General features: G+C 35.9%; 1 protein-coding gene across 1 annotated transcript in view; it reads left to right on the top strand.

Annotated features, from left to right (window-relative positions):
* LOC140303139 (cadherin-22) overlaps nt 1–23,861 on the top strand; it is a 148,303-nt gene that overhangs the window by 41,938 nt on the left and 82,504 nt on the right. Inside the window, exon 2 of the mRNA XM_072381771.1 lies at nt 1,341–1,462. The gene's annotated coding sequence lies outside the window, so the exon portion shown is untranslated. The remainder of the gene's footprint in view (nt 1–1,340; nt 1,463–23,861) is intronic.

Here is a 23,861-nt window from a genome sequence, read left to right as displayed (position 1 = left end):
TTTGTGTGCATTTTCTATTTTCAAGGCATATTATTTAGAATTTTCTGTCCTGACACTGATGTCTTTCTCAGTCAACCTATTTGTTTCTCTTTAACAACATACCATTTTGCTTACACTTTTTTTCAAATTTTAGACACAGACGAGGAACAACCAACAGCTTTTGCCACAGTGCCAGTTGAATTAGGGTGTTGAAAAAGTTTTATATTGCTTTCCGTGGTTTTTACTGGTGACTCTCTTGTTGGAGCCACATTTCCTTTTTAATTAACCAGGTGCAGTAGCTCATTAAGTTCTGAAAGCACTCTCTTTTTACTCCAGACTCATTTGCATATTTAGACATGTCCAGGTTTTTGTGTTAGCAATGCAAATTACATGGTCATTCTATATTTTTTACTTTATTTTTCTAACAATTGAGTGGTTTCCATAATGTTTTCATCTACCTCATCTGAAAAAAAATTTTTTTTTTACTTATGTTTTACAAAAGCAGATGTTAAGCTATTAAATTTAAATGTTTTGTGTCACCCAATTAGCTGTATGAATTGTCAATACAAGTACACGAGTATATATATCTATAAATGCTATGGCTAACAAACTATAACTGAATTTGTAACTGAACAAACGTCTACCCAGTTCAAATGACCTCCATTTTAGCTAGTCAGGAGATAAATAATATTCCACTGACTTAAGAACCCGAAATCTTGCAGTTTCATCTTGCTCACAGAGTCTGAGGCTTGTAATCTGGACACAGTTACAAGGCAACTGGGCTTCAGATTTTTTTTAATGCCATCATTAGGATAAAGTTTGTGTGATTAGACTCAAGTCAGACAGTAATTAACAGTCAAATAGCTGCACTGCAATCTCAAGGGAACCGTGGTGCGTGTGTGTGTGTTTTGTGCCTTAGGGTTTGTATGTGTGTGTGTGTGTGAGTGTGTGATGGTGAAGGGGGGTAGTAGATAATTAAATGAAGACTGTAGACTCCTCCTCTTCCACTGCTTTATCCTTACTGAAGCATCCCGCACTGTCAACCTTGTAGCTCGGATGAAGATTGCAGTTAACGATGGCTTTTTTAAAACCACTTTAGCACCTGCTCTATAACATTCCTTTTTTCTCCACACAGACCAAAGATTTTTTGAATGCCTTTTTTTTCTCTATATCCTTTTTCATCTTTGGTCTTCACCATTTTTCTCTAAGTTGCATTGGCAAATTGCCTCCCCCTCTTTTCCACTTCCATTCCTCCCCGTGCACCTTTACACTCTCATATAAAAAAATCTAACTGGCGATTTTATTCATTGTAGCTGCAGAAAACAAAGAAGTTCACTCTAGGCTATGTTTTGTTTGTTCAGGAGTCAAACAAGAGACACAGAGCTGGAGAAAGTAGTGTTGGATGACATTATTAAGACAACCTGAAGGACCTTAGAGCCATCTTTCACACAGAGAGGCAGCAAGGTCATCTGGTGATGGGATGGTGAGTCTTATTTGCATATTCCATAAGATATGAAGTACTATGGTCTGCAAAACTTAATGTGAATCATTTAAAAAAGTGCTAAAAATGCCATTAGTAAACTGACCTGTAGCCTGGTTATTTGCTTGTGTATTATCCACTTTCATGCATGTGTTGCCCAAGATAAGAAAATGCTACACATCTCTTTTTTCCTTTTGAGGATAAAAACAGAAAAGATGCACCCTAAAAACTTTTGTTGTACATATATATGTATGTATATATATATATATATATATGTTGCAGGTAAGTGAGTAAAACATTATCACAACACACAATGTCCTGTTGTATAAATGTGTAGATCAATCTATGACATTCAAAATTTATATCTTTGTACATCATAACAAAATTACATTGAGAGCAATCAGCACTTTATGTAACTGAGATTGGCAAAAAGGGTTGAGCGAGCATGTGTGTGTGTGTGTATGGTTTTGTTCAATATTATCATGTTTTACTGCAGGCTGCGTGTTTCCAGTACTCTGGATTACGCTACTGTCAAAAACTGCAGAGTCAGTAAGCTTAGTGGCCTCACGGCCTTGTCCTAATATGTCAGGTCTTTAACCACCAGAGTTCGTATCTGAGTGGAGAATCAAATCTGAAGATGATATATGTTTGTTTTTGTTTACACCATCAGATGTGACTGAAGGTACTACACGCTATAATCTGATGTTTTGCTGACACTGAGGTGTATAAACACCTCAGTGTCAGCAAAACATTACAATTATCGGTACCTTTATAAGAATTCCAGAATAATTCAAAATGAAGAACTATACAAATGATCATGTTGTTTTTTTTCAAGAATTGGCATTAAGTTCCCTAGTGAATAATTAGGTTTCAATAGTTATTAAGTATTGGTAAAAAAATTAATTAAAAATGCCCCCAAAATTCATTCGTCTTCAGTCATAAAATATAAGAAACTGCTGCTGTAGTCTGAACAGGTAAAGGGTTTTAAAGATTACCTATTAAACTGGTTATTGCTGCCATTGTGTAATCTCTTGCTTTTCTCTTTGTGAGCCCATATGCTATAGGTTTCAGTATAATGCTCAAGAGCACAGGGCTTAAGGCTGTTGTTAGGACAATTTGGCATTTTCTTAAATGATTTGTTTTTGCAAATAGTCGCCTATGACTATGACACAGTAGTAACAAGTTTTCTTTTAGTAGTTCCATCTGAAAAAAACATTTCTAAAATTCAAAATGTTTCTTAAGAGAATAGTTTGTAAAATGAGCTTTCATGGTTAGCAAGAGTAAGATCAAAGCAAGCTGGTGCAACCCTTAGACATCTGTCTGTTTAATGTGTGGCTACAGACTTTAAATTGATAGTTAAGCTGAGTAATTAAGATTTCATGCCTTAGTTTTGATTTTCTTACAGAACCAACTGTGAGAAAAACAGCAGGTTTTAATGTGCAAGTTAAGGATTGTGAATATATTCAAATGTAATTAAAATACTTTTGCAGCAGTGACAAAAGCAACAAAATACTTTCATATGGTGAAATATTAAATAAAAACTTAAAATGTACTTTGGTACACATTTTTGGCTTTACACTGACTTTTAAATGTTCCTCTTAGCCATCTAATAGTTTCTTCTTGGACCTTTCTGTTGGTATTATCAGCCTGTCTTCAATTGGTGTTCAAGCTCCTTTAAGTTTGCAGGAGTCATTTTTGCAACAGCAGACCTCTCTAAAGGTTTTCAATGGAATTTAGGTCATGACTCATTGTTAGCCAGTTTAAAACACTCTTAATTGTCTTTTTCAACGGCCCTTTCGTGCTTCTGGAATTGTGCTTCAGGCTGCTGAAAAGCACATGACCTTTGTCGTGTCTTCTGTCTCTGAGTAATATATTTTGCTCTAAAATTCCTTCATAATCATCTATTTCATCATCTATTTGAAACACTCACTGACTCCAATTTCAGAGGTGGCATAGTGTTGGAATTCTATACAAACTGAGGCAATCCATCCCCAAAGAGTTCTACTTTGGTTTCTGCACATTGTCTCAGAAATACGTCTCAGAAATGTGTCTAAGGTTTTTATAATCATTAGTCTTAACTTGTTGCTTTAAATTGTAGTAATCTCCTTGTCCCTCATTCAAGGATTCTTGCTTGACTCAATGTGCAGTACATGACGAGGGAAGGAACCACTCCTCCAGATTACCCCATGTCCTCCCTAAGTTGTGTTCTGCATGATGCATTTTCCACAATCTAAAACTTGAAACACATCCAGAAGACCTTTAACAGTTGTATAACAGTCAAACGTCTTTACAACTATGCAATATAAACTGAAAAAGTGAAAACAGCTGAAACAGGGATTTTGAGATCTTTGACTTTATAACCCTTGGATTTGTTTTGTCGTTATCTTTTCTCTTATCTTCATCTTCGTGATAAAGAATTTGGATGCAGCCAACACACTGTTTACAGTAAAACCACAACTCAGTGGTTGTTTCTCGATTCATGTACATTGTTTGTATTTATTTCAAGAGACGTTTAGGGGTTGCAATATTTCTAACCAGAGGCTTATGTAGCATGTTGCATATATAAAAAAATATATTGATAATGCCAAAGTGGCTGACAGAGCATGACTTGTGAAAAACAAATCATCAAACTGGTGACCATGAAATAAACCTAAAGGCTTGTTACATTATTTTGGAGAATTGTGCATATGAAATACTTTTTAAGATGCCATTCAAATGAAAAAGAAAAAGAAACACACCACTTAAAATAAAAAGCGCTAGCAATTTTTAAAAATGACTTTCTTTTCAGCAGAGGTTAGCATGAGGTTAACGTGCCTCCAGTACAACAGTTTGTTTTTTGGCTCTAGTTTTTGTGCTATGTAAGGAAAAAAGAAACACTATGTTAATTAAGGAACTCTAGAGGTTATGCTGTGTGATAATTATTTATAGTTTTAAAGTTTGGACAAGCAAGTTTAAATGTTCTTCCCAATTTTGATAACAGTCACCTGGTTGCAGTAGCGTCAGTCTTTAAAAAAAGCAAGCTGTTGGAGGTGAATTAATAACTTTCATACAGAGGACCTGCAGTTCAAAGAGTTAAGAGCTGCAAAAAATATGTCATTGGTGCCATGCCAGGATGTGGTATTACTAGCTTTAAATCCTTTGGCACTAATCAAAACCAGACTTACTGCACATACTGAGAAACTGGCCCATTTACACACACACACACACACACACACACACACACACACACACACACACACACACACACACACAGACACATACACAAATGCACAAGCTCATGCTTTGTTGACAATAACTTGTTAGACTTGCAGTGACCCACGTGGTGTAGTTCACAGGCCAGATGACAGTCTGCAGTAGATCTACCATCTGGCCAGGGATGCTGTTGATGTCCCTACATTTTCTCTCTATATTACATTTGTTTTTTATGCAACAACAGCTGCAGTTTTATCAATAATATACCAACAAACAAGGCCAAAACAATAAAGATGTGAGTAAAAGTAGGTGTGGTTTTATACTTTACTTTTGTTTGTATTATTACTGTTTGATAGATTTAACATTCAAATATACACGCTCATGTATATTGGTGTTTTTCCTAAATTTCTAAGAAATAAAAGAACTAGAAGACAGATGTATCTGGTGTACAGCAGTCTTACCAAGGGCATTCCAACACATTTAAACATTTCCACTTAAACCACTTGAATTTTGAACCACCATCCCAGTCTCAAATCTCTCGAAGACTGAAACAGATTTTCCCTGAAGAATCTGTCTGTATTTACCACCATTCTCTGATTTCTGACCAGTTTCCAAGAAACTGTCGATGAAAAACAACACCGCATGGTGCCGCAACAACCATGCTTCAATGTGGGCCTAGTGTTTTTGTGGCGATGTGAGGGGTTTTGCTTGAACTAAACAGTGCTTTTCTAGATGGCCAAAATGCACATATAATATAGTATATATACAGTGATCATGTGACACGTAGATTGCACACAGGGTGAATGATGCACACATCACTTTTATTTTTTTATTTTATTTAATTATCATTTATTTTTTCAAACTCAAATTTCACAGATTTTTACACTACTATTTGTTGATTTTTTTCAAGGATAATCCCCAAAAATCTATTTGAATAACGTAATGTAACTTAAATTGGTAAAATGCCAAGGGAGGTCAATCATTTTTCATGCCACTGTAATCTTGATGAACAGTTTGCTTAAAGGCAGAAGTGCTCTGGTCAAGCCTAGGATTGATTTGTTAAGATATAATATTAATTGTAGGTCTGCATGTGTACATTGAAGGGTTTTAGTTTAAAGTAATGTGCAACTTTAAAAATATATCCTTGTGTGTAAATGTTCATGCTTATGTTGGTTCCTCAAACAGCTATATCTGCGAGTCATGCTTGTATAAATGTGTTAAACTTTCTGAGCTCATTTGCGCATGCTTGTGTGCTCACATGCCTCCATATGTCTCATAATCCAAGAGACTGGCACACATCATAGCGTTGGGAGCTGGGGAATTTAGAGTTGTTCTGCTACATTCATCAGTCTAAAGAAACACTGAGTAAGAACTTATGCAGCAGTGTTTCGCACATTACACAAAATAAAGAAAGATTTTGACTTTGTGAAGGGAACAGCTGCCTCGCTGAATGAGAAATCCACTGTAGAGAAGATTCAAAGGGGCAATTTTACACCAGCTTATGAGCAGGGGAGTGAATGGAGGGATGTGCACTGCTTAGAGACTGCCAGATGTTACACAAGGGAATCCATCTGCAGCAAGAGTGACCAAGGATGGAAGGATTGTAAATTGGCTCTGAAAAATTGGGTCCTGACATACAGACAGATGAAGAACATATTCAGGGTATAAAAAAGTTTGATGAAAAACGTTTGCCAGTTTAATTCAGCATGTTTTTTTTTCTCAATTCTCTCTCCCAATGAATTTATGTTATCATCTCTGTTTGTTGGGCTGTTTTCCAAAATTGCACAACAGATTTCAAACACATTTAGTGGGAAGCTTGGATGATTAGTTTGGATCTCAGTTCAAGTTTTCAAAGGATTACACGTTAACACACTTTGTTGTGTGATATTTCCCATCAAACACACATAGGAAGCCAACAGCCTGGCAAATAAATCAACAAGTCCTCTGACTGAAATGGTGCTTTAAGTAGTTTTTTTATACCTCTCAATATAACGATGCCCAGTAAAAAAGTGCCCATACAAGCAGTAAAGGGGAAAAACGGATCATATGAGCATTTCCACATCAGAGCAGATGTCATTCTTAAGTTTATTGTTTACAAAGCCACAGAGATGGATGAAGATAAGCTAAGCTTTCAACCATGGGCTTTTGTGTGGCAAGAGATCAAGATCGGTCAGGGTTAGAAAAATATCATAGCTTGGTCTAAAACACAATATTTTTACAACATGACCATCACTGTCATTGACGCCATTATGCTGGTACCTTAGTTACATATAAGCACAACATATTATGACAAAATGTTGACACTTATTCTGGTTGGCTTTAAAAAATAATATCACATGATTAGCATTGGAAGTCAAAACTACTGAGGTTGGGTTAACAATCGATCATCGTTAGGGATAAAAAGCAATGCAACCGAACCGCCATGGATGCCATTTTAAGCCTGTATGAACAAAAGCTACATGGCCACTTTTTGGGGATGAGGAAAGTCTCAAGAAAAGCCAAAGACAATATTAAAAAGAATATCTTCTTTCTGAAGGCTACTTGACCAATTTATTTACTGCTACAAAAATGAACTGGGAACAGTGAGGTCATGATGAGGTTGCAAGTATTACATAGCAAAAAAAAACAAAACAGTATGAGCAAAAACTTTTCTATACAACAGTGCAAAGAAACTTCATACAATATATCTAAGATCCTCCTTGAGATGGCAAATCTCATTAAAAAAAAAAAAAAAAAACTAAAAACACACCCAAGTATGAGACTGCTGTTTGTTTAAATCCTGTTACCGCTCTCCAGAGATATTGTGATTTCATGACAGATGGGAGAGGTGAGAGGCAACAGCAGAGAATACACTTATCATTACAGTGGAAAATGTGTGTGTTTGGGTGTGTGTGTATACGCGAGCAATGAAGCAATGCTTGGTCTAAGCATTCAATGTGTTAGGGGTGGCAGGTGGCTGGCAGTCAGGCGTGCTCCATGTTAAATCCAGCTTCTGTTGTTTTTGATCTTTTATCTTTTAAGTAGACAGAACTTTTGTTTCTGCATCTGAAAACACTGATGGTAGGTGTAGGCTGCCGAGTTGGTATAGACATTGTAAATAACAAGAGAGTGGAAACAGCATGTGGTTTGTGGTATTCACTGCATGTAAAGAATTGGCCCTTAAAGTGTAAGAATGTTGAGGCAAATGCTGGATAGATAGAACCGTGTTAACAATACAAATCAATCCATGTGTCTTGACTTCTTTAACAATACATATTTATTCCCTAGAGTTTAATCGTGTTATTATTTGCACCTATGAAATGAACAGCCAGTTGAAGGTCTCTTCCATGATTCTTACATTGGAGTTCCCATTAGTTCTCACTCTCTGTTTCAAAAGCTTGCCACAGATTTTGCGAGCTTTCAGACCATCTAACTTCCTTCTCTATCTTGTACAAGCTTCAGAGAAAGACGAATCCATATGCATGAAACTGGAGCGAGAAATTCTGTTAGGCACCGCCACCTTCTCAAATGTAATAGTGAACTAAGCAAAGGGATCTTTGAGGAAGCAAAGGGACTTTTAATGAACAGGCCTGTTATTGATCTGTGGACAAAACAGTCGTTAATTATGTGTGGTGGGCATTTAATTGAGGGAGTGAAAGAAGGTCCCTGCTTGCTAAGCTAATGCCCGAGCAAGAATGAGGAGAATTTGATTGAGTTCTGTGCCACTGGGGTAAAGGATGGGACACAAATGATCACTCAGCCGATGCCTCTGGATCTTCCTTTTTCCCTTTTGTGCTTTTCTCTCTTTTTTCTGTCCTGTCTTTCTCTGCTTCTCCCTTTCTTTGTCTTTTAGCATGTGGCACTTGTGCTGCTGAATTACTCCACTCTTTATTTCCTAATGTGAAGGAAATGCCCTTTATCCACTCATTTTCCTCAAATTTGTGTATTCTTTTGTCATCTGTTCAGCCTGTTTACACAAATCTTAAATTTCTTTTGTCATGCATAAACAGTTGTAGTGAGGAAGTGTCTTAAGAAAACAGAATGGAAGACAAGCACATTGACTCAACATGTCGTGGGTGTGCATTCTTGTGTTTAAATGCTACAGCATCTATGCTTCTGTGGTTCAGTCAATCTGATCTATCTTTTGAATATGTACTTGTCAGTCATCATTAAGCAGCCCTCTTCTGCTCTGTGAGTGCGTGCGTTGCAGCTTCTTTCCATCCATTACTCTTATCAATTCCCAGAATTTAAAAGCAACCCAAGGACACTAACAAAATATCATATTAAAATGTAGAATTTCTTATATGACCTGTTGTTTAACACAGCATGAATGCATTTCATTCATTTCTGAAGTTTTGACCTGCTAAACTAAAATGACTATGATCACACAAACCTGAGTACAGAAATCACGGAGTATTTTAGGATACTTTTGTTGAGCAATCAGATGAAACTTGAATCATCTGTCCGAGTGCAATGTACACCATAAGCAACCATGTTAATTTCAGACTCAGATGCTTCAGACTCTTCTGGAGATGAATGGTGTTATTTAACTGAACAACTACACAGTGTAATCCTCACACCGGATGAGTTGTGTTCAAAACAAGAGTGTTTAGGCTCGTCATTAATTTGATTCTCATTAAGAGAGGCTTATTTATCTCTACACCTCCTAAAGAATCAAGAGTGGCGTCTTCAAGTCTTGCTGGCAGCAATTACCATAACTGTAAAATTGCTTTTATACCAGCGGGTTTGTGTCATAAGTCTGATGTGCCAAGCTATTACTTGTGGTTATAAGTGCAAGTGCCGAATTGACTCTCAGAATGGATTTATGTAAAGAGATCAATTTCTTGTGGCTGGGAAAGAAAAAAAGAAACTTTTTTAGAATTTCTAAATATAGCTTTGCCATCTTTGCCTGTCTGGAGCTGGGAGCCATATGTTGTTCTTTTTTGGGGGATTTGAACAGCACTTTTACTTTGAGTGTGCCCACAAATAAGTTTAGCAAAAATATTCGAAGAAAAATGTGTTGGAAAATTTGAAAATGTTAGCGTAAATTTAAAATATAGCTGAAAAAATATTGAAAAAAAAAGAAGAGGAGAAAAAGACAATTAATAAATAAATCTTCTGGACAACAACCATGTTCCACAGTTCACATGAAAACAATATAACCAGTGACACAATGTCAGGCTCAGTTTGATTTTTCAACCCTGATGCCACATTCCCATCTTGAAAGCGCACATAAGTAACAAGTCCAACAAAATTCCAATTTGATTTTATAGATTAAAATCTAGTTCTTATCATACAACCTACACTCATTGGTAGTTAACTTGATTTATTTAGATAAAGTGTAAAATAATCTTACTTTGTCACTATATCGTGACACCAGTGATAGGACTATTAGAAACCATATGTTAGCTCTATGTACAAATATTAATATTGGCTGCTTCATAAATAATGTAAGTCCATCCTGTATAAGTTTCAATTCAAATGCACTCAATTCAATTGTGGGATTTTTGATGAATTAAGGCACTGTTCCTATATGATGAAATGTAAAGAAACCCCTTAAGCAACTACTAATGTTCCTTATGAAAAGGTAAATCCATTTATTAGCCTTATCTTTCGAACATAAACAGTCCTCCAAATGTTCATCTTGTGTCAGTTTAGCTGTAGAAAATTTCTTTACTTTTGTTTCTGTGACAAGCTGCAGCACCCTACTGTTTCCTCGTGGGCTTTTAAGCCAACAGGGTGTCATTAAATAGGTAGCAGCTGTGACATTTTTTTTCTTTTCTGTGCTACCCTACAGATGTTTGTGTCTCTGTGTGAATAAGAAGTATATACATGTTTGAATGTAGTGTCTAACATAGTGTGTGTGCAAGCATAAATCTGTTTAACGTCCATGAGCTTGTGTAGCAAGTGTGTCTTTGGGTGTGTGTGATCTACAATGCCCTTATTTTTCCCCAGAGTCCTGAACTTCTCATCTCTCTGTGATAAATAGGTGTTGCTATGGTGCATGTGTGGCCTTAACATGAAACGGTCAGCTGGCCCCGTGGGATCAGTTAATTTCATGGTTAGACATGTCATTACTGGTATGGATCTATTGATAGTTTGTTTGTGCGTTTTTTGTACTTTGCTGTTTTTTCTCAATTAGTTGTGCAATCTCTCAAAGAGAACACATGACACATAGTATTTTATTCTTCGTATATCTTCATTTATCGTTATAAATAGTTTCTATATCTGGCAAAGCTGATTCTTTTCCATAAAAAAGAAGTTAGACTTTGCTGTCAAATACACACAAAACATAAAAACACATTCAAACCAATGGTGGGATTTTAAAGGAATTAGCAGCAAACATCAAGACGGACATTTCCATTCCTCTTAAATTTGTTTTATAGTCATAAATAATAGTTTTCATAAAAACATTTTATAAAAGCCAAATTTCTCAATTGAGATACCAAATATCAGTCACAGCATAATCTGGACATCTCACAATCACTCTACTACTTGCACATCTTTATTTTTTAATCTACACTGTAAGTGATTGCTGTAAATATAAAGTGGAATTAAAGCTGTTGCTTACTGTTTGCCCTTAACAACTTTAGAATACAGTTTAACAACATCTCCTTATGTATAATTTAATATTTACTGTTACTATTCGCTAAGAAATAAGATTAGATTACAAAAAACAGTATTTTCTGTCAAAGAGCTACATTCACTCACTGACACTGAGCGCAGTATGTTGCTGGATTGATGATAATTCCCCTCCTTAAACAGATTAGCATATTTAAATCAGAAGTCTGTTCTCAAGGAATGCGGGATTCAGAAGAAGACGACACCTGGGTGATTTTTATTATCTATTGATACTTTGACTTTATCATACTAAAGTGACAACGTATAAGTATTGTTAGTGGATAAAGTACTTATATAGGTAATATTACAAGAAACTAATTCACTAGGTAAAGTACACATTACATTACTCATTACTTAACTAAATAGTGGTGTAATACAGGCTTGTTAGTTTGTACTTTTTTGCTGTAATTACTAAAATGAACTGCATGTGTTTTCCAGTTAATGTAATATGGGTGTTTCTGTGTCAAATGTTTGTGAGAGTTGTCTGTCACACTATCACAAGGCAAATCATGCTTTGGTCATCAGAAACTAATTGCTTTCACAGTGTAAAAAAATAGAAAAAAATAACTATATGATGTCATAGCTATATCCTGTATTTTGGAAATGCCAGTAAAGTTAAAGAAATAGACTGTTCGATTTCACATTAAAAGACTGCAAATATGCATGGGAGTGTTTATTTAATTCAGAATTGTTAATTTGTGATGCAGTTGTTGTCCACTTTTGATGCATTTGAACTTTATTGTGGTTTTCGAAATCTGAATAGCTGAGAACAGTGTTAATTTTAATAAAGCACTGACAATGAAATGTTCTGTGAAAAACAATGACAGCCAGTGTGTGTGCATAAGGGTATGGCTAGGTACCTGGTTTATTTCATACCAAAAGGATTGAAACTAAAGCTATGATAGTGTCGCCGCTGAACGTGAAAGTCGCTATTTGATTCAGTAAATTCTCCATCCTTTTATGAAAGCGGAGCTGCTGTCAAGTGGTGTTTGGAAATAAAGTGGAATATAAAGATATGACGTTCCGTTTTATTCTCCTATTACCACCAGCTATCAGGATTTATATGAATATCATAATAGAATAGAATCTAAATAAAATTTTTAAGCCTGATTATTTATGTTGCAGACTTTTTCAACCATATCTTTAGGTGTTTCCATTGTTGTTTCATGCCTAAACATACTTCACTGAACACTATAAAGCCAAAAATACTTAAGATCTTATAAAAGAATTTAAGCTAAAAACTGAATTTCATTGATGGAAAATGTTCTATATATTCATGTTTTAATTATTTTCCATTAGATTCTGGTATTTTCCCTCAACAAGCACCTGGACACCATCAGGGCCATGCTTACATCATAACACAGCTGTTCTAACTTCTATTTTTTGCAAGACTGTGGGGGATTATTTATCAGTGAGAAACAGTTTTTTTTTATAAAATGAACCTTATGCCATTTTAAATATATGAAACATTATATTAAGGGTTATATAGTTTACGAACCAAATAGATATAGATGTAGGACTTATCTTTCTTTAAGGCATAACCAATCTCCTTTCATTCTCTGTCCCTAAAAAAACAAGAAACTCCTGAAACTTGAAAACACATTTTCAATTTCCAGCAGCAATCACTACTAACAACCTTGGCCCACCAGGATATATCAGGCCATTACCATTCATGGGAACAACAAGACACAAGGCAGTGCAGAGGTCCCAGAAGAGCAACAGCAAATACATGGTCTTGTCTCCTTGTGTTAAATCAACATCATGCTCTGCTTAAAAATGTTTTTATGAGGCTTTGCTTCCACTGTTTGTACCATTGCTACATGTGAAATATATTTTCTTTAAAGTAGGAACAGATGAGTAATAACACTTTATTTTGGCATAGCAGCACAGCTAACTTAGAGCACTTTGAATGCTTGTTTCTCTCACTCTAATAATCTGGTCAATTTTCCATTAAAAATGATTGCCACATCCAGTTGTGTAGAGGAAGTTAGAAAGGAAAACTGTTAGCAGTGCAGGAACTAAGTCCTGCAGCAGGATACCATCAAAATAGCTACAGCGTTGTTTCACCTCTCGTCTTTCCCTCTCGCTCATTCCCTCTTTGCCTCTCACGCATTCTCTCTCTTGTATTCATCCCCTCAACTGCTTCACATAACACTATAGGAATTAAATTAGAACACGAAAAATCTTCAGACATGCTTATTATTAGGCTGGCATTGTTGTAATGTGTCTGACCTTGACCTGTTAAGGATTAATCTAAGCAGACAGGGCTGAACAGGCTCCCAAGCTGCTTTCCATGCAGAGCACCAACTCACATTATGTTTACCAATCTGAGATAGATGGAGAGAACAAACAAGTACCAGCTTCTCACTCGGCAAGAGCAGTACAGACTCGACTCACTGTGTCACATCAGACAGTGCGAGAGAAAATCGGTGACACAGTGTGTGTGTGTGTTATGTATGCAAGAGTCCTCTACTGTCTGGCTTGAATGGTAAATGAATCCTCAAATCTTTAAAGAGTGATCCTAAAAGAACAAAGAGTACATCCTGAGCCCACATGTAGACAGATAGAGATCACATATAGAGACACATAGAGATCACAGTTAGAATGAATGCCACATTTGATTTTGTTTGTGACTAGTATCTCGGCGCAGCTGTTTAATTCATAAGAGGTTACGTGTCAACAATATCTGGTTTGACAAAAGGCCATGTAACCAGTATGCCTCTGATAGGTAAAGGAAAGCAGTGGCACAATTTACACAAACAATTATTCTCCTGCTGGACTTAACAAACCTAAACAACAGAGGTCTGGAATGAGGAAGTAACGTTCCAATGAAACATTGTAAAGTCTGAGAGAAATACACAACTCATAAACAAATGTGCAGTAGTCTTCATGAATTAAAGTGAAGGCAAATAGACTTCATGACTTTATAAACAAACATGATGTTAAAATGGCAGGAAACATTAAAAATATATAATCCAAACAAAAACGAGAAAAAAAACATCATTATAGTATGTATTTGCATGCTATTGCAGATGTCTGCAGAGCTGCAGGTAAAGCCATCTGGAGTAGCTGGGTGCCGTATGGACCATTCACCTCGCTTCCAATTCTCTGCCAGATTCTATATGGTGCGGAAGACTCCTTCTGGCTGTAAATTGGATGCAAATTGGCTAGCTTTGGACTGGGACAGACATTTCTAAGTGACAACATCTGTATACCCTTGCTAAAGCCAACTACTGATCTGGCCAACGATAACTGAAATGGCAACATACAATGTCTCAGCATAACTCAGCAACAAACTGAGATTATTCAGCTGATTATTCAATTCAATCCAGTTCAATTGATTTCAGTTTAGAGGTGGCTTGTTTAACCACAGAAACATGAACAACAACTGACTTATTTGTATCAATGGTTACTCGTTTCAGTGAGCCAGTTGCCAGCCGAGATATGTGAATAACCAATCAAGACAGTAGCTGATGCAGTGGGTTGCTGGAATAGACATATTATCAGTGGCCAGTGCTGGCTTATCATTGGCTGGGTTGACCATGATGCAGCCTCTGTCAGCTTTTTAGTAGTCTTAATGTTATACATTTTAGTATGCCAGAGTAAAGGTCAGTACATATCTCACAGCATCCAATATCAGAATAAAAAGAACAGATTCTAAATAAGATTCTCGGCTTGAATTTAATGTTATTGATATTAACAAAACTGGAATGAAATAATGAAAGTAGTTTGACAGGAGTTGGCTGACAATGTATGAAAAATGTTCAGAGATTTATTGTGATCTTTGAAACATGCCGTAAAAGAATACTTCAAACTGAAAAGCTGTGTGATGAATTGCCTGTATAGCTGTCTGAGGGCTTTTACAGCACTATGTAAAGAGCATAGGTTAGTATTTGCCAAATTCCGTTTGCCAATGAGTTCTTATATTTGTTTGTACATTTTAAAGTTGTAATGGTCTGTCTCTATTTGTGTCTTGACCATACACTGCACCAAGGTTCTTGATTTGGGTTTTTATCTGGAACTCAGTGGGACATATTTGCTATCTTTTATCTACCACGTTTGTTCATGCTGTTTATTTTCTTTTCTTTTTCCTCTAACATTAGGTTACATCCTCTTCATAATTTTTATGAAATCTCTTATTTTTCAAAGCAGAGCTACTTAGATATTAAATATTTTATAGTCAAAATAAAATAGAAAAAAAAAGTACTAAAACCGCTAATAATAATAGTAGTAATACAATAACATTTGAACCCACTTTCTCTGAGCTGATTTACTGTGTCCTGAGTCCTGACCAGACTGCTCTGAGCAACACAAAGTCAACATTCCCCTGCACCTGCTCCCATGTTGTCAGGGCCAGGCCAATATATTAATAGAGGGAAACATCTGATTGAAATGTATTTACTGCCCTTGAGTTTCTCATATCAAAAGACACTCTTTCAGACATTGTTCAGAGAGTTAGCTATTGCTGTTTCTGTCCTGTACATCATCCAAAACCAGCTTGATTTTGCCTGCTATCGTATTTCTGCAGTTTTTTTTAATTATTTGTACTGATTTCTGAGTCTGCCTGTTTGCCCTAGCCCTTTTTTTCAACTTCAACTTCATCTTCACCAGTCATGTTATCACTGTTCTGGGCATCCATGCTTGCTGCAATATGTCACTCTCAACCAACTACCTCAGTTAAAGCACATAAAAACAGGAATATACACATAATAACCACATTTAGAAGAGTAAGAACAGTACTAGTATAAAACTTGCATGCAGTTATACTCTAAGCTGTATATGCACACAGCTAAAATATTATTCTTCATTTATGACAAACCATTTTACACAATATACTAGTTTGAACTGATCTTTCAGTTGTTAGTAAAGTTATTGCTCTTATATTCCAGTTGCATTTAAATGATACCACATGAATAATTTACCACATATTAAAGGAATTGTGTTTAGTTGTCTGAGTTGTTTGTAAAGCTGTAAGAGTATTATACATTTGTGTTCTTTATTTACAATCAAGGACACAGGGCATGTAATATTTTATGTTAAATGCAGGGTTAAATGCAGTAAAAGTCAGAGGAGCCACGAATGATATTGAAGAGAAACATCATCGCAAGCCTGAATTGTAGAATTGTGTTACAAGTAGTATGTGATACAAATGAGGTGTATGTGTCTGTTGTCGTGAGTACAGTGTAGGCAGCTGTAATAAAAAACACAAAAAGAGATTTTTTTAGGTCATAAGGTGAGAATTTTTCAAAGAGGAGACCATAAAGTCTGCTTCTATTTAGGTCATTAGTTCTTAAAATCCTCTGCTCTCAACGGTGCTAATCGGTTGCCTAAATTTAGTAATCCTGTTGGCAGTGAGCGCAGAGATTCTCTGAGTCTGGCTTCTACAACACTTCTTAGGAGCCAGCAGAAATTTGGTCTCTCTGGTTTTCCAAGTTTATCATCTGCAGTGTTGGAATTAAAAAAAATAAAGATTTTTTTATTGAAATCGTTCTATAAATGAACAAGTCTGACCTTTGTACAGTAATGTTGTGGGCATGGTTGGAGCTAGTTTGGTTATTAATACATTTCAACAAGAACCTAAGGAAAATTATTAATATCTGAACAAACTCTTAATGAAAATCATCAATGAATATGAGGCATCACCTGAAAAATCAGAGACCAGCAACTGAACGTTAGTATCAGTGATACTTAAGATATTAAACACTGTTGTTTACTAAACTACCAAATTATAAAAGTGGCTACAACAAGCTACACTGGCAGACAACCAGGGTGAGACATGCTTAAATATCTCTTAATATGGATAAGTTTAGTGTGAAGTGTGTGTTTGTTTTTTGAATATGACAGAGGAGGTAGGTGTCATAAGAAACAAGATGGCGGCAGTAACCATGAACCTTCGAATGGAGTACAAGTTAGCAGACACATTATCCGCAGGATCTGAAATAAACTTTGATTCTTTGTGCTGTATCCATGTGTGTTATCGTGTATGTTCTTCAGTACATGAGATACAACAGGACAAGGATTCATACAAAGACCAGAAATTTAAATCCCACTTTTTGTGTCTTAAGTTATGTTAGGGTGCCAGATTGAGAGGAGGATGGTTAATTACATTCAAGAGCAGTTTGCATTCGTAGTCTTATGCTTAGGCATAAGACTGTGATATGCCGATCACAGTCATATGCAAGTCATAAGGAACATATGTGAGGAGAAGTCAGAATTCATTAAGTGTAATGGAATTTGATATAATATTCTGTAGGGCGTTTGCAATATATGTTTTGTGACTACATGGTATGTCAATTCAATGCAGTAATTCTGAGGATGTGTTTGTTTATGACTGACTGCCTTCTGCCTTGATTGCAGATACTGGTATTGGATTAAAATGCACTGTATCTGTCAATGTGCTAGAGTCACTGTGTGATGAGATGAACTTATCAAAATGGAGTCCATAAAAGCTTAACAACTAAAGTTATGCTTTAATAGCCTGCTAATAAAACAAATTTTCAGTTGTTGTATTTTATGTGATTTAACTGAAGTCACATAGCCTGAAAGCTTTAACAATGTATGTTATCTTGTTAAATTTTCAGCAATTTTTTTTTTTTCATTACTGTGGGTAGAATCAGACTGTAAGCATTCATTTATAGTGAGTCCCGCACACAAACACAAAATGATGCTTTATCCTTTGTGGATAAACCCATTCTCACATGGTCTAATTTTCTAAACTTTCATTCTTTTTATGGAGTCAACTGCATGTGCTTACCTAGGCTCCAATTAATATATAGAATATTCTTTAGTATAGATTATTCATTTTCAGCGCGCTGGCTCTTATCTGTAACAGACAAATGGAAAATGCAAAAGCAATGGCATTATCTTTTTTAAACGTCAGCCCCTGATCCAGCATCTGGCCTCTCACTTTGCCCTGTAGCATATACTGGCAGTACAAAGACTATTTCCTGTCTTTGTACAGCATTCTATATTTTTATTTAAGTCATTGAGTCTTATGTTTTAAAATTGTCACTTTTTGTCTTTTTCTTTCTGTAACTCATGTGATTAATCCCTTCTGTCTCCCTTTCTCTCTGGTGTTTTTTTTTAACATGTTTTCTTATTTCTGTGTTCTTGTGTCTTTCTTTCCTTGTCTTTGTGTCTGCTCTTCTTTTACTCCCCCAGCAATGTTTTGTGATTGGCAGCTGAAGCTTGACTGCAGTAGAGTTAATAGAGAATAGAAAGGAATACCTAGAGGATTTACAGCTGAGTGGAGACGCACAAATAAGATAATGACTTGGGAATAACAATTTCGCTGCACAGTTTGGGAAGGCAGTGGAGAGCGAGAAAGAGACAGAGGAAGGGAAGAAAGAGAAGAGGCAGACAAAATACATCTTAAAGACAGCAATGAAGGGATGTGAAAAGATAAATGAACTGATTCTAGGAGCAGTCAATTTAAGATTTTTCTAACTTGGAGAAAATTGTCAGAATCCCTGTAGGTTACCTGAAAAGATAAAACTTTGTATTTTCAGACAACTTGTACTCATGAACAAAAAGTTATTTTCTGTCCTGATATATGTGTTTTGTAATTGCTGATCATATCTTTTGCTTCATAATAAGGCATAATAGACATTTTGAATATCAATATTTTTTGTGTGTTTGGTTTGGACTGTTTCTGCATCTTTCTTGTATTTAGCTTTGTTTGACATATTTACATTCCTCATCTGAAACAAAAGATAAGTACCAAAATAAAGTCGTTTTTATCCCACAATGGAAGAGGCGCCTGTTGAAAAGAGATAACCTACCAAAATTCATAATGCCCAAGCATTCCTTTAACTTTGCCAGGCAAGAATGGGCCACCCATCAAAACCATAATCTGTAGTCATTTTGTTGTCAGAGTTGTTGGTTGAGTTATAGAGGCTGGCAGTAGTTATAAGACCTTCTCAAGGGGCCTCATCTCAGACTGAAGACAAGGGCTCTTGGTGATATCATTTCCCCCCTCTTGCTTCATTGCTCTGTCCCTCCATCATCTCTTTGACATAACTCAACGCTCAACAAAGTAGCTAATGAAGCAGAAGAGGGGAGAATATTTGCCTGGTAATTAAGAAAAATGAAAGGAACTGAAGTTTGAAAGCTGACACAGATACACTCTATAATTGCCCTCTCCTTGATGTGAGAGTGTGGCAGAGGCAATACTTTTTCAATACGCTTCGTGTGTCTGTAGACCTAAGATCCCAGTCTATCTCACGGCTTCTTTTTCCACTTCATTGACCACTGTTACTTTCTCTGTGTTTCCCTCTTTTTATTAAGTTTGCCTTTTTCTATTGACTGTTTTTATCTTAAGTAGTCACTTAGGTTGTAATGTAGTACAAACTGCATGCACTAAATATGATAAATCTCATAGCATTTCAGGTTATCCTAACCCTTCTAAAAATCCTCAGAAGTACTTTACATGTCACTGAGTTTAAAGCTTTCACATCAAATCATCTTAAACCGGTTCTGGGAAATCTCCATTAAAGCTGATTATCTGATATCACATTATTACAAATATACAATATAATAAATCCTGCACTGAATGCATATGGTTGGAGGTGTGCTCAATTGACCGTGCATTGTCTGTATGCAGTTGGAAGTCTTGAAAATCTGTTTGGAAATGGGCTATTGTTATGTGGACTTAAGATACAAATTTTCACTCTTTTTCCTGACAATGCCGGGCTCCCATTACCTATGCTTCATTTCATGCTTCACACACATGAACTCATATAAAACTGGTATAAAATAAGCTTCAACTAAGTGTAAATGGTCAAAGAAGGTCCAGAGGTCATTATATTAACCGCTTTCACTCTTCCATTTATTCTTTAAAAGTCAAACAAGGATTTCTTACCTGGTTTTTATCATCAAGGTGTCTGCCTCTTTTACTGGCAGCAGGGTTATTAGAACTATCATTAATATACTATTTTATTTAATTTACATCTAATTAAATTACATCCTGACCATAAGATATCCATAAAAAGGATCCATATAATGGATCCGTGAAATCTATTATAATTTTACACCTATATTTATTTTAAAAATATAAAAGAAAATATAAAAATACATTTATACAAGAAAAAAGTGTTCCTTTTTCATCCATTTTCGTTATATTAAATCAAATGTATAATATTTTCACTTTTTGCTAGAGTCCAAGAACCCTAAGTCTGTCGAATTTAAGGCCACACTTTTACTAACACTGCCACCATCCTGCTGGTCCACTTCTGGCCACATGCCGTGATTCTGATTTACTTCTGATGGACATTATTCTTTTTATGATGGTAATAATAGCTTCAATACCATCCTAATGATAGTGATCATATTACTGGGAACTCAGTCTTCCAATAGTGTGTTGATGGTTGTGTGGCAACCTCAGCAGGAAGTGAGTGAGCTGACTTCAAAGGTGCGATTTACCACGCAGTGGAGTGTAGGGCATTGCAGCTGTCATTTTCTTGGTGAACTTCTCCTGTTTGATTTTGTACTTCAATATTTGTGCGGTGTAATGGCTATTTTTTTCTTTTAACTCCATGCTGTATCTTTATTGTCTATTCAATATCTCCATTAGGGTAATCTAGACCATATACTTTAGTGCTAATTTGTGTTAGACAGAAGGAAAGTTACCCACTTCTCATCTTGGTCACATCTTGATTAATATTGATCATTTCGTCAGTAAATGTGACTGCTTTGCTCATCTGCAAATTGGAACCTAACACTCATTCCCTCTTCTTTCTTTTGAACATTTTCTGCAATGTATCAGTAATTTTCATGCAAATGATGGCCTTTTCTGCAACCTGAAGAATCTAGTGAAGAGGTTGATGAAGCAATCCTTATAGGGATAGGATAATGCCATTAATGAGAATGTCAGTCACGTATTCTGAGAGACAACAATAAAATATGCACAGGTAGCAGAATTACATTGACCATCTTATTTGACTTCTTCATTTTGCAAATACTTTTTTATCAGCTATAAGATTAGATTTGTGTCAACAAAGAAAAAAAAAAGGAAAAACCATTTCTAGGAAAAAAATGGGAAGATTTCTAAAATGCAGCAAAAACTTCAATCGGTAAGTTGGAAACGCCTTTCAGTATCTGCACAAACCACCTCTTTTAAATTTAGAACATTCAGTACAATGGCCAACAAAGGAGAAAAAAAGAGTATCTAAACTGGAAATTTTTGATTCAGGATACTTCATCCACTTATTGGTCACACTGTAGTAAATGTGTCTACGAGGTATCAATCAGCTCGTTGTCTTTCTTTCTATCCAGGAAAGAATTCAATATTTTTATAGTCATCAATTAAAAACATACGTAGATAAAGCACAAGCACCTTGAAACTGTACATAAACACTGTACAAAAGCACCAAATTATTTCTATAACAACCACATATCTTACTAAGTTGCATTCCCCATTAACACTCTTTTACAGTTTTAGTTGGCCTATTTTAGTTCTTTTTTTTTCAATCTTTTGCTAATTTCTGTTATTTTTATTTATTATGGCCCAGATCAGCTCATGAAGGTCAGTGATTACTTTTTCTTCTCTTTTCTTTTTTTTCCCCATTTTTTTTGCTTGCACTTTGCATTATTAATAGGAACTCTGAAAAGTTATGCATGCTTTGCATGACACAGGCACACAATACAAGTCAAAAATATGGTCTTACCTATCCATTCAGAGTTGATGTGTAGTTGTGTTCAAACTTTTGACTGGTACTCTACGACTGATAAAAATACCATCTGTAGTTTCAATTAATTTCCTGTGTGAACAGCATTACAAACCTCCAAGGAAAGAAACCGGTTACATGTTACCATATTTGTTTTACTGCTGGGCATAAAGAGGAAATTCTCTTGTATCTGAAGCTGCAGTAATTTGTTTTATTTGACTTCTTGCCCCATAAAGTGTCAGCTCTACTTCTCCTAACCCAGGAGAAGTTTGCTGCATAAAACAAATGACTATCGTAAAGTCCTCAGCAGTAGAGTTCAGTTAAATGTGTGATCTATGTATTTATCCTAGAATGTTGGGAGGATAACTTGTGAGTTTTCCCCTGTGGACTTTAGTACTTGTCTTTACTTATTTCCATGGCTCTCCTCATTTCCTTAGAGGGATGTTAGAAATAACAAAATTGAGGATGGTTTTAAATATGTTTTTCAGTTCATGGTTCTAGTGTTTGTTTGTGTGTGTGTGTGTGTGTGTGTGTGTACCCCTATGCTGCAGAGAGACAAAGAGCGACTTTGGCTCTCTGTCTTTATGTGTAACTTTGAAGAAGTGAATGTTCAGCATACTATTGATTTTGGAAAAGGCGCTCACTGAGATGATGAGGAGGTGTGTCCTGTGAAGTGGCTATTATGTGAAATCAGTTGCCGTCGGCTGATTTCTGCGCACTCTATATTCATTGCATCCAGCTCTCCAAAATAGCCTTGGCTGCATCTCCTTAAGATGCACCAAACAAAATGCAAACCCCCAAGTTTCAAATATGTTTGTGTAGATTCTCAGTCAACCAGGTCATGGTAATCTTAAGAGCTTGAATAAGGGCAAGTTGACTTCTTCTTGGATCTTGAAGACTGAAGAAGCCTTTTGGATTAGAGGTGAAACATCTTCAAGATCCAAGTAAAAGTCCACTTGCCCTTATTCAAGCTCTTAGGACCCTGAGTTTAAAGAACACCACACTGCCCAATGATGTTGTGCATGACATCCACAGCCATAAAAGTTAGACACTGTGAAAATAATATTTATTATATTATTTTCAAAGAAGATTAGAATATATAACCACAATTCTCTAATGAAAAGGGAGAGAAAGGTCCCGTAATTATAATTCTGAGCAAGCATACTCACACAAAGATAAGTTCATAGTTGGTTAGAAATATACACATGACACTTGTTGGTCTATTTTCTGAAAACAGCAAACTGAAGTGTAAATAAATACTTCATGGGTCAAGTACATCCATCAAACACAAGGAAAAAGAAGCGAGAAAGCCCACATTTTTATTTATGATTTATCCACAAATAAGGATGCAAGCATTGTATAGCATTAGTATTTAATTCAATATCATGTTATGAATAAGAACTGTTATTAAGGCGTAAACAGTCCAAAGCAGACGTGTTAATAAATTATAACCTATTATGAAACTGATAAGGTACAGATATATTACTTAGATATATTATATATATAACTATTTAGATTCCTCTCAACAGAAAATGAATACAGAACTGTTGTCAGGCTATGCGTGAAGGACATCCTTTTCATGGTTACAGTTTTTTACACAAATGATATGGACTAGTATGACTTTATAAAGTGAACGATGTGAGTAAATGAGAGAAGTTTTTTTGATGAATTACTTTTCTCATGCTTTCTCAACACTGACCTTTGAAAAGCACTACACGAGGATTCAAACAGCCTGTGTCCTGGCTGTTGACATTTGACATGAAGTTTCCTGTAATTCTTGAGCAGCTACATGATAATTACCGCAGTTATACAACCTGTCCCCGGGCTTCGAGGCTTGACCTTTCTGCAAAATAACATGTTCATCTCCCTTAATGTGAAAGCAGGGATGTCATTTCCTATTGTGCCTCCAAACACAGCATCACGGTTGTCACCTCACATCAACTTGC

Source organism: Leuresthes tenuis, unplaced genomic scaffold (genome assembly GCF_036924035.1).
Source record: "Leuresthes tenuis unplaced genomic scaffold, fLeuTen1.0.hap1 SCAF_3, whole genome shotgun sequence".
NCBI classification, from domain to species: domain Eukaryota; kingdom Metazoa; phylum Chordata; class Actinopteri; order Atheriniformes; family Atherinopsidae; genus Leuresthes; species Leuresthes tenuis.
Note: the sequence above shows the minus strand (reverse complement) of the source record. Positions and strands in the feature narration are given on the sequence as shown.